The sequence below is a fragment of the Mytilus edulis genome, chromosome 4 (assembly GCF_963676685.1).
Source record: "Mytilus edulis chromosome 4, xbMytEdul2.2, whole genome shotgun sequence".
NCBI lineage: Eukaryota > Metazoa > Mollusca > Bivalvia > Mytilida > Mytilidae > Mytilus > Mytilus edulis.
The window spans coordinates 39033615-39049544 of NC_092347.1; the positions used below are offsets into that span (position 1 = coordinate 39033615).

Consider the following 15930-nt stretch of genomic DNA (forward strand, 5'->3'; position numbering starts at 1 on the left):
ATTTCGACCTTTGCTTGACTAATGTCCGATCAATTCCAGATTAACTAGACCAATTCCCGATCTCTTCCATATCACTTCGACTTGTATTTTTATATTATCCCAGACCAACTCGACCAATACCCGATACCTTCGCGACCACATTCGACCACTCTTCGATCTCTACTCGGCCATACACGAGAACACATGACTGCTACACGATTCTCTAAAAGTGTGTGCAGATCTGATTAACTCTCATTACTCTGCTTCCGCAAAAATATATTCCCAACATTATTTTTAACTGTACACGAATTCCTCCATGTATAGTACGTGTCTTTACTTTTGCAAGGAGAGGTAACATTTCAAAAGAGAGACAAAATACACCAAAGGAACAATCAAACTCAAAGGTCGAAAACAAACCGACACAGCCATAGCGAAAAACGGTCACCGACGAGAAGACAAACAGCAGTCAACACAACATAGAAAACTAAAAACTTAGTAACACGCAACCCAACAAAACCTGGATGATCTCAGATGTTCCGGAAGGGAAGAAAATCCTGTAATTTTGGCACTGGCGGATTTTTCAAATATTAAACTAATTGTACAATAATGTTCATTGTTAGACTGCTGATGACTAAGTTATCTTCCAAAGTTGGTTGATAAGAATATCAAGATTATATTTAACCTGTTTTATGGGCTATTTTCTGTTTTGTCTGTCCGTATTTTACGTTTGTCCAGAAATGTTTGTAGCATAACAAAAAGAAGATAAGGAAATAAATTAATCGGACGTTTTTATACTAAAAATGTGCATACCCGACCAATTCCCGATTATCCCTACGACCTCGGTTCAAACTCCATTTAAAATGCAGTCAAAAGACTGCATTTTAAATAAAGTGGAAAATTTTGGAAACCTGTGTCCAAACCCAAATGCTCGGAAGACCGTCTCGAGAGGTAAACTTGGACTGTGTATAACCAAGGAATTGTATATTTAAATATACAATTCCTTGGTATAACTGAATAAATATACTATATGGAATAAATAATAAATCAAGTTACTTTATAAATCCCTACTAAATACAAATTGAATAACAATTCAATTGAAAATGAAATTTATTTCACTGTTGTCCAGTCTGATGCTTGGCTAGAAGTGACCAATTAGGGGAAAATATTCCCGCTAAATATCAGTATCACGTGATACATGTATGTATATACGTGTACACAAGAAGTACCCGTATCAATAGTATTCACTAGTACCGTTATTACAATAATTTCCCACTATACTATCGAACCGTTGGAAATTATAATTATACAGTAATATATTGCACTGTAACCTACGTATACATACATTGTTATGACAACTTATACAATTATTAAATGTCGGTTAAACAGCAATATTATATTATTTTTAATATGTCTATATATAATTAGGAAACAATAAGTGATATATTATTTTGTATGTTGGTGCCGTTAGTAACGGCTTCACTGTTGTCAATTCGTGTTATTAGCAAAAAGATGTTTTGATTCAAATACTATGGTTATTGTGTTTTATACTAATAACTGCTATTCCTGTTTCCAATAATCTATTAAAAGTATTCCTGTTAATACGATTCTTTGTATCAAATTATTGTTATATGTATATTGGATTATATAGTTAGTAATTGTATTGCATGGGCGTTTTCAATTGTTGTGATTAGTTTAAAGGAATCTGCGTAAAAATGATTTGTGTTATATTCCATATTTAGGATTTAACAGTACCTTACCCATATAAGTGCATATGCTATCCTTTATTTGACCTTTTTAACTTTTTTTGTATTTGAGCGTCACTGATGAGTCTTTTGGAGACGAAACGCGCGTCTGGCGTAAATACATGTACATAATTTAATCCTGGTATCTATGATGAGTTTATTTACGTATTTAAATGTATCAAACCGTATGACGTAAGGAGCGAATTTGCTAGAATTCGATAAGTATTTTCTGATAAAAAGTCATATGTCGACTAGAAATTACCACTTCAAATATTTCTTGAACTGAGGTACATACGTGCCAGTTAAAAATGTACGACATTACCAAAACTAATGAAGCCTTCTAAGAAACACTATGATGTATTGACAAATGTTTTCTTATAAAAACCCTCAACATCTTAGGTTAAACTCAGTAGCATCCGAAGTCAAATCAGTCAAAATATCCATGTTCATTTGTTTTCGTTTACTCTTTCGTTTGTTGAATAGTGAACACAGTGGATCAGTAATGTCCATCACTCAAGAGGTCATGAACTATAATAAATAATCCGAGTTGTCACATGGTAGTTAAACTTGCTGTGATTTGATTAGTTAGTTCCTTCCGGTCACTCGGCATTGCTAAGAATATAAGATTTCATTCATGTATTTCAGTAAGCTTGAACTCATAAGGAATCATGATTTCCATTAATAGAAAGAGGAAATCATATTAACACAGGACTATTCATTTTACTGCAGTGACATGAATCGTTTCCTTATTTGATGCCGAGACACGAATGTTGACAAATGTCTCGTGAGTAATTGTGGTGCCCAAAAAATATTTGAATATTTGAATTTTTGAAAGAGATGTAAACTTAGAGGAAATGATATTTAGAAAAACTTTTCATGATAGAAAATGCACTTTTCCAGATAAACTAAAAACATATTGTTCATAAATACTACCAGTAGCTACTAAGGGGAAACGCCAAACACAGATATTTTATTTGCAGTTTGGCTAAACTGATATTAATCCGATGCCATTGTCCAGGACAAAGTATCGTGGAACCGAATCTTCTAAACAGATATTTGCTCAATAATATCGTTTTCTCTAAATGACAATTAGTTTATCTCACAATATTGATATGGATAAAAGACGTAGAAACCCATTGACACAAATAACCCAATCATATAGAAATGATAATATCGGTACACAAGTACTCAAATTTTATTTTAACAAATTCAAAACAGTACACGAGTACTGGCGCTTTGCAACACACAATTACAAGATGCCAAAATTAAAGAATTGATGAGATTAAAATTTTATATATTGTTTGTGTATGAAAGTTCACAATTGCTGCTTCATTATTCCAATAGAAATGTCATTATTTCAATAATACGTTGTGTTGTTGACAATGACATCCATCTAAACCAGCAAATTAAAAGCTAAGTTGGATGGTTAGAGATTCTGTCATAGAAGTGTGATAGATTGAGAGTAGATAATTGAACAAATGTACATGTCAGATTTAGTTCATGACATGGAATAATTGTCATTTAATTCTCACAAGACAAATGATAGTTCAAATAACTGGGACAGGCAGTGCTAAAGAGACAATCATTGAATTTTATTGAGCTCACTGTAATCTTAGTTACATACAAATATTCTGGAAGAATAAAAAAAATTCTTGCAATGAAATTTTGTGCACATTATTCTGGGCATTACGCAAGATCGTATACTGTTGCTGAGCGAAGTATAATTAGAGTAAACAGCCACTGACTGACATATAGTATAGTAGGGACCAGTTTCATATGGACATGTTTTAAAATTACTTTAAGCCAGCATGGTATAAATGTGAGCTTTATTTGGGATACCACGAGGAAAAATGTGCTTGCATTGTTAGCAAGAAAATGTATATTCTTTTTTTTTTACGAGTTTCATGCAGCTTCAAAAGTACCCACGAAGATGGCGTTCCCAGTTAAATCGTATTACATCTGATACAAACTTAAACAAGAATGTGTCCCAAGTACACGGATGCCCCACTCGCACTATCATTTTCTATGTTCTGTGGACCGTGAAATTGGGGTAAAAACTCTAATTTGGAATTAGAATTAGAAAGATCATATCATAGGGAACATACATGTATGTACTAAGTTTCAAGTTGATTGGACTTCAACTTTATCAAAAAAATACCTTGACACAAAACTTTAACCTGAAGCGGGACGAACGAACGGACGAACGAACGGACGCACAGACCAGAAAACATAATGCCCCTCTACTATCGTAGGTGGGGCATACCAATAACTGTCATAACTGACCTTAGATATCAAGCTTTTGTTCGGTGTAATTCGTATGCACTCGAATCGCTGCCATCATAATAATAGGAATTATTACATAAATAGGCGGTATTATATTCACGACCTTTAAGTTTTCCACTCCTAAATCGTGGCTGTAAAATGTATTTCAACATGGAAATAGATTAAAATGAATTATATAGTAGAAACTTTTAGAAGTCAAAATTACTATATTGAAATAAAATTACTATTCTGAAAGTAAATTGTTACACCGAGGGACTTCATATTCATATTATAGACTGTTGACCCTGGTTTATACATACAGTTACGACATGTTACCGATTCCGTGGTAGAACATCCTAGTACTCGGTCAATTAAGAGCGACCAAAAGAAGTAAAAATCAAATATATAATCGGTGAAATTTTGGAGGAAAGAGTATTGTTTTCCAATGTTTTTGTCATGTATAGTAAACACAAAACAATTCATTTCCCCCCAACGTTTTGTCGACTGGAAGCTTGGTTTAACTTTTTTCTTATGTATCTCTTATTTTGGTCGATTACCAGGATGTCCTACCACAGAGTTGGTCACCTGTCGAAAATATAAATTCTCGATTCAACAGTCGGTAATAGAAAGATAGACTTTTCCTAGAACATACGGGTTTCATATAATACTTTGAGCGAGCATGATGTAAATGCGAGCTTTATTTACGTTACAATGAGGAAAATGTGCTCAATCTTTTTATTTTCGAGTTTCATGCAGTAGAAGGCGGAATTAACTCAATAGTAGGATGTCGAACCACAGGGTTATTCATGAGAGGGAACGACATTTTTAATCAGTGCAAGGAGGTTTCGAATCGAACATACTTTATCCGAAAACACGAGGAGAGAGTTCCGCGCTATATTGTATAACATCTGATACAAACTAAAAACATACTGTAATAACTGACCTTAGAACTCATGCTTTTGATTGGTTGAATAAGTGTAAAATTGAATTGCTACCATCTTTTGAATAATAGGAATTATTACGTAAATGAGCGGTGTTATTACCACGACCTTAAAGTCTTCCACTCCTAATACATGGCTGTAAAATGTATTTCAACATGAAAATAGATTAAAATGAATTATAAAGTAGCAACTTTTACAAGTCCAAATTGCTATATTGAAATAAAATTGTTACACCGAGGACAGGTTGAATACGGACAAACACACTCAGCACTAAATCTCCTGTTTCAAAGGATAGGATTCCAAAAATCGTAAGGAGAAAATGAAATGACATATCAAAACGGAGCATGGTCAAGAAAGACGTTTAGGCAATGGTAAAATTTGACCTTGAGTATATATTTAGCTACCTTCGTATTTTGGTATTTTGAACGAGGTGGTAAAATCTTAAGAACTTTAGAAGAATCAGCATACACTTACAATTATAGCTTGAGAACATTCATTAATAGCAGAAAAGTGAATGTTTATCAGTCTATTCAATAAATAGTTTGAGATTATGTTACCAGAAGTATTTAATTCTAGAATTCTAGTGATGGAAGTGTTTAACGACATTGAGTGGCTATACAGCACTTGCATGGTTTTGTTAATTCTAGAGGTCGGTGATTTCTACTACAAGAAAAAAAGTGTAATACGAACAACTCATGTTAACAAGTTTGCGCATTGGCTGTTCCGTCTAGTATCCCAGCGGCCTCGGTGATTGTTGTAGTTCTCGCGAGATAAAATCAATTTGTTGACATTTAAATTGATGACATCGGTTATAAAAATCATTCTCAAAGCTCAATTACACAGCGATATCCTAGAAACCTGCCGCTTTATCCTCGTTAATTAGAAACTTCAGAGAGCCAAGTTTTCTTTCATTCTTGCTTATCCATATATTATGCAAGCAATAGATTCTTAATTACGTCCTAAATAGGGATGGGCATTGCATTTCTTTACAAATTAACTTGTATTCTATTTAAAAAAAATATAGTTTTATTTTGAGATAAGCTTGTGATCATGAACTTATTTATGCTAGAATGAAGAAAAGAAACTAATACTATCGTCCTTTAATACTATATTTATTTCTGATTATTTGATTATTTATAAACAAGCTTCGAAATCCGTCGATACGTGTAATATTTTTATTTCATAGTGATTCGAGTCTTTGAATTATGTCGTTGTTTCATTGAGCGAAAGCTTGAGCAATAATAACTGAAAAAAATGAAGACATTTTATGAGCTTATTTTGACTATATTTCTTACGCTTGAATATATTCTCCATTTTACTCTGACTGAATGAGTTTATATATCTCTATATATTATTTCCCCACTGTTACGCTTTATACAACTATTCAATCTTTTTATTTGTTTAGGTGAAGGCAATTTGTAAGAAACAATAAGCTATAAACTATCACTGTTATCGAACTAACTTTGACATTGTTTGCGTCTCCAATATGATTTTTAGTGCCGTACCGACGCTAGGTTTTAACTCTGTCCGTCTATCTGTCTGACCAGTTGTCAGTCCAGCAAAACAGTTTTCCTCACAGTTCTTTGTGTTTGTTCTTTTGTTATGCCCCACCTACGAAAGTAGAGGGGCATTATGTTTTCTGGTCTGTGCCTCCGTTCGTCCGTCCGTCTGTGCCTCCGTTTGTCCGTCCGTTCGTCCGTCCGTCTGTGCGTCCGTTCGCTTGAGGTTAAAGTTTTTGGTCAAGGTATTTTTTTTATGAAGTTGAAGTCTAATCAACTTGAAACTTAGTACACTTGTTCCCTATGATATGATCTTTCTAATTTTAATTCCAAATTAAAGTTTTGACCTCAATTTCACGGTCCACTGAACATAGAAAATGATAGTGCGAGTGGGGCATCCGTGTACTTGGGACACATTCTTGTTTACTCAATGTTTCACAAAGTAATGGTGTGTTTGAAAAGACAATAAAGGTAACACTTGAAACTTGTTATCCATTAACCATCAAACGTTTGCTTGTGGTCAGTTCAACATATTAAGTTGACTGCTGCAATCTAAATGACTAAGCGCAGCTTATGCAAGTATACGTTCAGTAAAGTTATGTAAACACTGTTTTCCCGGCACAGCTAACATGTAACAGAAGAAGCTTCTTATTCGATAAAAATAGAATTGAGCAAACTCAAGATACAAAGTTATTGTGTAATCAATCTTTATTAAGTTTAGGAAATGTAAAAATAACATTCACTAGTGTTACACTTGTCATGGCTTGTGTTCCGTGCTATGGTACTAAGAATTGTAACTCAGTACATTTTATTGCAATGATATGCCACTTTAAAAGCATCTACTGGTTAGCCACACCATTTTTGAAGAACCACAAGTGTATCTACATGACTTTGATGGTAGTTTATTTAAGCTATTGTGTTTTACATATAATGGATCATGTAAACATAAGCCATGATCATTCTTCGCGCAATAACTTATGAACTAAACCTCGAGGGGAACCTCAAAGTATAGACATCTCGGTTAAATGACACCCCTTAAAAAGTAAAACAAAACAAAAAGATGAAAAAAAACCCTGGACGGATTGTATCAAATACGCAAGAAAAGGGACAGTTCGTCCGTGTTCTTAGAATGCCGCATTCACGAGACAGAAGTGATTCAACCCAGAACATTAATGAACATTAAATGAGTAGTAACTATTGAGCCAGTCGCAGGTTACGGTTTTATATAAAGTCTTTCATAAATCAAAGTAAAAAGAAGTTTCTATAAATCTACTGTATTCACTCAGTTCACGCTTATTAATAATTCTTGTTTGTCGCTACAGTTACACATTATTCAAGAAAGCACTTGTTTCCTTTATCATTTTTATATTGTTAGGATTTCAATTTTGTTTGTTCTGTCATGTGATGTAAAACCAATAATTCGGATGACCTCTATTAGTTTAAAAAGAGGCAGATTCAACTGCTTGGAATTGATATTTTATTATGTTTTTCTTACCGTATAAGGATTTACCGGATTGCATTAGTTGTATCTATTATCTGAAGTAGTCACTGTACTAAATAAACTGGGAGTCTTCAATAAGTCATAAATCCTGAAACTAATTTAGCATGTGTTAATCCTTGATATTAATTAAATGCTCAAAAAGATGCGAAAATAAAAACTAGTTTTCCAATTATGTAAAATTGGAGACGAAATAAGGCTTACAGAAGTTAATTGATCTTGGCATCAAGTTATTATGATCGTCTCAACGTTCAAGGATACAGTAGAACACATTGTTATCAATACAAACAGAAGTTAAAACAAAACGAATTTGATGCACAATCCCTCTTTGAGATTATTGTTATGTATGATGAGTGTCGTATATCAAATTTGTACGTGACGTCTCAATACGTGGGATTTAAAAAAAAAATGGAACAAAGTAAAGACAGAAATTTCAAACTTCTAAAAACAGCCACGATTGCAAAAATACATATTGGTATGAAGGGATTTGAAGATCTAGTTAAAAAAATAAAGCAAGGTGACTCCTAACCTAGTGCACTATAAAAAAAATCGAAAAAAGGGAACAAAGAACGCGTGTGATGATGTCCTTCAATTAAAGTCAAAACGAGGCTGTAAAAGAGGGACGAAAGATACCAAAGGGACAGTCAAACTCATAAAGTTACACCAGTGGACAAAATTTCACACATCAATCATGTTCATGACGTTTCCCAACAATGATACCTGGTTTCCGTAAACATGCATTATTGTTGAGCTTGACATGAAATTTACAAGGTTCGTGTAAAACTGCACGATCCCATGACTTCTTATTTCAACTTGTCTACTAATCATTTCAGTATAATTTATTCAAAAGAAATCTGAAACTTGCGAGATTAATTAATACATTGTCAATTTTGATGTTGCCCATCACTGTTCTCGGTGAAATGTTTTCTTTGACTGTTCTGAATAAACAGAGGTAAAAGAAAAGGAGTCTTGTTTCCTTACTCACCATGCACGTCATTATTGAAAAGTGAAATACACAAAAGATCTTTTTTTCTTTTTTAGCCATAGCGTTGTCAGTTTACTTTTTCCTCTCTCATAGAGATAACTCCGGTAAAACCGGGACACCACACATCAATTTAACAGATAACTCCGGTAAAACCGGGACACAACACATCAAATTAGCTTTCTTTTTGTTATTCAATAATGATATTTTTAAAGGACATTTATTATGGGTTAATTTTTGCAATAATGAACATCTTGTTTCAGTTATCGTGTGTGTTTTTGCAAAATTGTATTTCCCCTCACCTCTGTGGAAATGGTACGTATTCATTTCTTACAAATTCTGATATTTTCGTATTGCTGTTCAATAGAGATTTGTTTGAACGGTGTTTTATGTTGTTTTTTATTAGCGAAAATAGACATCTTGTTAAAAATCGTGTGCATGATATTGCATGTTACGTTTTACCGTAAAAATGATACTTATTCATTTCTAACTAATCGTGAGGTAATTTTTATTTCCCCCTTTACGATCATGCTGCAAATCTATCCTTTATTGATCTCCCTAGTGTTTGATCCTTTTCATAACTGTAAATTCAGTTCTGTCTTTTGTAAAATCATTTGAAGTTTATATTAATTTGATTTACTCCAGGCATAATTCTTGTTAAAAAGGAAATTGTACTTCTTTTGGTTTCAACGGAGGTATTGTTTTACGTAGTAACTGCTTTTGGATTCACAAACCTTAGAAAGCGAGCGTTTCTTGTAGAATTTATTCCAGAATAGATATCCATACGTGATGAATTGGTTACAAATTATGTGACTGTTTAAAGCATTGACGTCACAATATTGCAAATGATAACGATTATATAGAGAATAATACATGGCAAAATCCGTATCATATGTCGTATTATCCCGAGATACCAATATCAGCCAGAGGGCCTTTAGACCCGAGGGATGATATTGGTCGAGGGTGATACGGCATGTGATACGGATTTTGCCATGTATTATTCTGTTTATCATATATTTTTTAAAACCAAATTAAAATCGTTAAAAAATGCATTTGTGCAGAAACAAACTTGACGAAAATTATGACCAAATAAACAATAAAACTTATATATTTCGATTTAAGTTGAAATGATAGGACGTTTTTTTTTAATAGAAATCGTTTTTTCCCTAATAAACCTGAAAATGCAGCAACTGGACGTCATATGTCAAACGTTGACGTCACTCTAATTATGACGTCACGCCAGGTATGCGATACGGATTTAGCTATGCGATACAGGGTATGCGATACAGGGTAGGTGATACAGACTGGAAACTAGAACCTTTATTAGATATACAAAATTGCTGTATTTTGTACTAAATATATGATAAATATATATGTTATGGCTGATCATTTTTGCCAACGCCTTGTTGAATTATAAAAGTACGCAGCATTTAGGCGGTAAAAATAAAATTAATACTGATCGGCTCGGATTCAGAAAACAAAACCATTCCGGGTAAGACAAGAAGCGATTAGCAAAATAAAAATAATGACTAAGATTATCGATATAGTGCAAAAAAGGCTCAAAGTTTATATCAAATAAGCATGCTCTTTTTATGAATATGCATGTGATATTTGCCCCTTGACGTTTTAAATATATCTACAATCATTTGTCGTGTCATTTTGTCTTATTAGTTGCCTTTAAAACCTAAACCACGTATACACGAACCTTTTCTATATGAAAATATAACTGTACAGCTACTTTTATTTTTTTTGAAGTTTTTATTATTGCAGATATTTCATAATTCAGGAAATTGCTTTAAAGGAATATATATACAGTTATATTTCCCAAGAATGATATATCATATCATTCAACGTATAATAGTTACAATGTAAGAAATTGGCTCTTCTTGAAGTGTTTTTATACGTTAAGACGCGTAAACTATTAAAGTAACATTAAAATGTACAGAACGCTTTGTCTGATTTCTTATGAACAACATTTTTACATTAAGATTTTAGATAACCACTTTATAGGCTTCGACTTCTTATATTACACTTGCCCTATTTAGTGACCTATCATCATTAATATTTTTGCTTCACAGTCCTCAATTTCAACCCACACCAACCATTATTCCAATGGGGCTGAAACATATTAGACAAATGTCAATCGACTGTCGTTTATCATACTTTCCCTAATGAATGAATGAATGAATGAATTAACAAGGAAAGGAAGGACCGACGTACGATTGGTTTAGCTTTTATTTGCCTCTGCGTTTTAATATATTGAGTCTTTTTTTCTTCCTCTGGAAGTTGGCTAAGGTTTCAAGTTTTTAATAGTCTCTGTTAAAATTAAACATAACTTTATATATGGCTGTTAAATTTAACAACTTAAATGGCTCGGTGTAATTTAGGCCTGGTTATATATAAACCTTTTGTATTCTTGGTCAAAATAGATTTGCCTATGTGTGTTGCTGTTTTGTGTTTTCGTATTTCTGTGTTGCTGTTTTGCCTTTTTCTGTTTCTGTGTTTCTGTGTCATTGACCCACAATTCATGTTAATATATTAAGGAATATAGCAATTTTTTTTTCGCTGTAGGGCATTTTATAAACGACTCTACATTATAGGTTTGGCTCATTGTTGAAGGCCGCACTGTGATCTATGATTGCTTTAACCCACGTCATCGTAACCCTGTTGGATAGCTGTTTCATTTGCAACATCGTCTTATTCTATATTAATAATATATATAAACAAAACGTACCTGTCGATGTTCATTATTCATATTTCTTGGTTAATAGACATGATAAAGTGATATAACAGATGTATTTGAATTCTCTGTGGTTCGATTGATCTATATAGTGTTTTCATATTATCTTGTATCACTATGCATGAGCGTTTATCTGGTCTACCTTCGAAATTATACGATAACAAAATTTGTTTGATTAGAAGATATTTTCAGCTAATACGCAAAGATTTTTACTTTTTTGCTTTTTGTTTAAAAAAAAAACCAGGTTGACTGCATGCCATGTCAAAAGGCTTTTACATAGAAGAATCAGCTACTGTTTACTGAATTATATCATATAATGAGAGTAATTGATTTCATGATGGAATTTGTTTCGTGTAAAAAGTTCTTAAGGATCATGTTTAAACTTAGTCATTTGTTTTGAAACTCGGTCAGAGTATCAAGTGAAATTCTAAAAATCTAGAAGAATTAAAGCCATTTAAATTCCTTGTATCGATATTTATTAGAACCTGACATTTTAAGACATATAAATATCTTATAGCCACCGTATGATCTCATATTTTATGTTTTATTGTCAGTGGTTTCACAAGGAAAGACACAAAAATTTAATTGAATTCGATTCATTTTCTGTCGAGATCCTTTCCCATTCTTATTTCAGCTGATTTCCTGCTAAAATGTGTAAAACTATTACGCGAACCAATAAATCAGATAAATTTTTATTTTATCTATTGGGAAATGATATTTTATATTAATAGACATAACCATTTTGTCTGATATTTATTTTAAGCTAATGTAATACAACTTTGTAAATGCTTTTGTCTTGTGGCATTACAATTATGTATTATTTAAAAAAAAATAAAAAATTATTTATTTTTCTCTGAACATTACGGGTCCAGAAGTAGAACATAAAACAATAGAAATGTTACTAACGTGGTATAAATGCCAACATTCAGAAGAAAAACAAAAGTTTACAAAACACTACACAGAAAACCAAATATTAGGCAGTATACAACGATGAACTCAGGTCCTTTGGAAGAGTTAGCATTGTCTAAAAATTTGAATTACTTTTGAAAAGTACAAGAATGGTTTTTCTACTTATACAATGGAAAATGCTCACTGGAGTGATCCAAATGGAAATGGCTGGAAAGTCTTTATATTTTTTTGAATGGAATGCGAGGAAAAATGAAAAAAAGGGTAAATATGTATGAAATTTTGTCAAAAGTATATATATTTAAAATATAAAATTAAATAATATAAAAAATGTATAAAAGTGGCAGACCGATGACGATTTCGAACCTAGAACCCTTCGGGGGAAATAATCGAAAATATTAAAAAATAATCAAGTGGGAATTTGAAAATTAAACATACCTTTCACTTGTGGATTTTTTTTTATCCGTAGGATGATGAATGAAAATATACTGAGCACTTGTCTTTCAACTCATTAAAGTCAACTACCCTCTTTAGCGTTAATAGTGTATAAATTTATAGAGAATTAAAAATATCGGTAATTTGATATTCTGTTGAAAAGAACTAAGTCTTGTTCACTTACGCCTTGATTTAAAAACATCAACATCTATGACATGGATTGTCGAGTAAACTCCTCATCTTTCAGGTAATTCAAAACAGTTGTATTACTTGATTAAAATTCCTTGATCGAACGTAGGTTCAATGTATTACAGTATATTTCATGTGCTAGTATCATGTTGTTTACCACGCACTAAAAGTAAATAAACGCCCAAAAAACGCTTTAATAGAGAATTTTAAGAATGGAGCTACCCGAATCCCTCAAAATCTAGATTAAAATTTGGTATGCAAAAGAAGAAAAAAGAATTGAAACAGGGAATATGTCAGAGAAACAACAACCCGACCGAAGACCAGAAACAGATCAAAGCAAACAATTTGTCTTTAGTGCAGCGAGAAAATTCTGCATCCGGAGTGTTCTGCTGCTCTTGTCAAGTATAAATCTGATTACACATGAAAAACCAACTAATTTTCGGGAGCGATTTATTTTCGCCACATTCGCGAGTACAAAAATAACGCGAATATAAATAGTCGCGAATATGTACAATTTGGATCTTTATCTATTTAAATACATCAACATGATCAAGCAAATTTGAAAATCGCGAAATTAAATCGATGCGAAAAGTGTTAGTAAGGAGTAAACGCGAAATAAAGTATCCGCGAAAATAAGTTGGTTCACAGTATATGTTTGATTTGCTGACATTACATAGACAAAAAACAAAAGCGTCATTCAATAAAGAGTCCCAAATACGGAAATTAGAATGTTTTTGAGGCTTCAAGAACAAGATATATCAGTTGCGTCTGTGACCTTGATATTCCCTAACGGTAAACTAATTCATCATGGCATCGCAAAAACTTTCAATAAAATGGCTTATTTATTATAACTTGATGATTCAGATTTATTGTTGTTTGCTTAACGCCCGGTAGCAAATATTTCATAGATATAGGAAAATGTGGTTTGTGTGCCAACGAGACAACTCTCTATCCAAGTAACAATTTATAAAAGTAAACTATTATAGGTTAAGGTACAGTCTTCAACACGGAGCCTTGGCTCACACCGAACAGCGGACTACAAAGGGCCCAAAATATTACTAGTGTTTACAACCATACAAATGGGAAAACCAACGGTCTAATCTATATAAAAACGGCAAACACTTATGAACCACATAAACAGACGACATCCACTGAACATATTCCTGACTTAGGACAGGTGCAAACAATTGCAGCGGGATTATTCATGCTTGGTTAGGACGAATAATTATTTGATGAAGAACACGTAAACGAGAAGTTAAAGTATATGTATACGATCTAGATTTAAAAATCAAAAACGACAGATTTGTGATAAGTAATTTAAACCAATGCTTTGTAACCATATGCCCTTCAACAAGGAACTGCCTATCGCTATCAATAGCATTAATATTTGTGATTTGTGCTGTTATAGAAGTACACCACTAATTCATGGTCCCATCGGTTTCTACGTTAAATTCCTCCATTTCAAGCAGGTACATCTCTTTCTTTTGTTTAAAGTTCAAATAAAGTGACAATCATTGCATGTCAAAGCAACACTTTAAGGTGTCTTCTACTGAAAAAAAATAACAAACCTTTAATGGCATATTAGAAAGAACAAGTTCCCGGAACTTCGGATGTACCAGAACATGTACTTCAGATCTGACAAACAGACAAAATGTACCCTCTTTTTAAAATTTGATGCAGTATTTTCAATATTTAAAGTTATAAGTCAAAAAGTGTTCTACAATGCTCACCAGTCCTTCAGCTTTCATTTGATACCAAATATACCTAAATATTCTACATATTTTGAAAGTTACACTCATGCGTAGGAACTATTTTGTGTTAAATATGTACTACTTTCTAGTATGTGCTTTCTGGCCGGGCCCGAATTAGTGGTGTTACACCTTATCTTTGGTAACCATAATGTTCACCAAAGAACGATACTTTATTGAACTGTCTCTCAGGTTTTGATGAAACATCTAAATCAATTTCCTCAGTGACTTAGAAAGCCTTTTTTGTTTTTTATTCTATATTTAAGTATCTTACACTATGTTTTAATTATAAATGATTCATTCTTTGTGTCATTAATAAGAAATTAACTAGAATTACTAAAATTCTATGAATAAATATTGAATTTCAATATCAGTGCTATTTTCTCTTTAAACGACCCGCGCGATTCCTCCACGGACAAAGCAGACCATTATATCAATTTTCGGCATTGCCATTTATCAGATTAAATGTTTATGGTGTCTTTGTGTTTATTGTTTCTTCTAAATTATTCATAACTTTCCTCCTTGGCTGAACAGATTTTACCATCTGATGTGCTGATTTATGGCGACCTATACCTAGTTTTAGTATTGAACTGGAGCTGAATAATTGATAAGATAACCAAATAGGATAGAAAGTTTGATTATATATAAATGGTTTCATCCATAAAATTATTAGATACACCACGAACAATTGAATTATTAAGTTGTAAATGTCTTCCTATTATAATAGTGCGTATCTTATGGCGATTGCTTACCGATTTTTGTTTCTTTATTGATGATAGATTTATACTCGCAAGACCGACTTAAGAAGAACTGTGGTTGTAAAGAAGCTTTTAGAACATTATTATATTAGGTATAATCCGAGGGATGGTTTTTTGTCAGGTAGATATCTTTTTAAAAGTAAAAAAGTTTATAGAAGATAATATAATATGTCAGGGAATTGGTTAATGTTGAGATAAAATAATAATAAAAAAAATAATGGAAATTGAACGTTACATATGATCTATTGTTA

At 32.6% G+C, this 15930-nt stretch overlaps 2 protein-coding genes across 5 annotated transcripts in view; one reads left to right on the plus strand and one right to left on the minus strand.

Annotated features, from left to right (window-relative positions):
• LOC139521857 (focadhesin-like) overlaps positions 1-15930 on the plus strand; it is a 283557-nt gene that overhangs the window by 69125 nt on the left and 198502 nt on the right. The gene's annotated exons all lie outside the window — the stretch shown is intronic.
• Positions 1-15930, minus strand: part of LOC139519668 (FMRFamide receptor-like) — a 58317-nt gene that overhangs the window by 34182 nt on the left and 8205 nt on the right. For 2 of the 4 annotated variants that reach the window (XM_071311880.1, XM_071311881.1), the window contains one exon: positions 7919-8012. The exons of the other annotated variants lie outside the window; for them this stretch is intronic. The gene's annotated coding sequence lies outside the window, so the exon portion shown is untranslated. The remainder of the gene's footprint in view (positions 1-7918; positions 8013-15930) is intronic. 4 annotated transcript variants of the gene reach the window in all.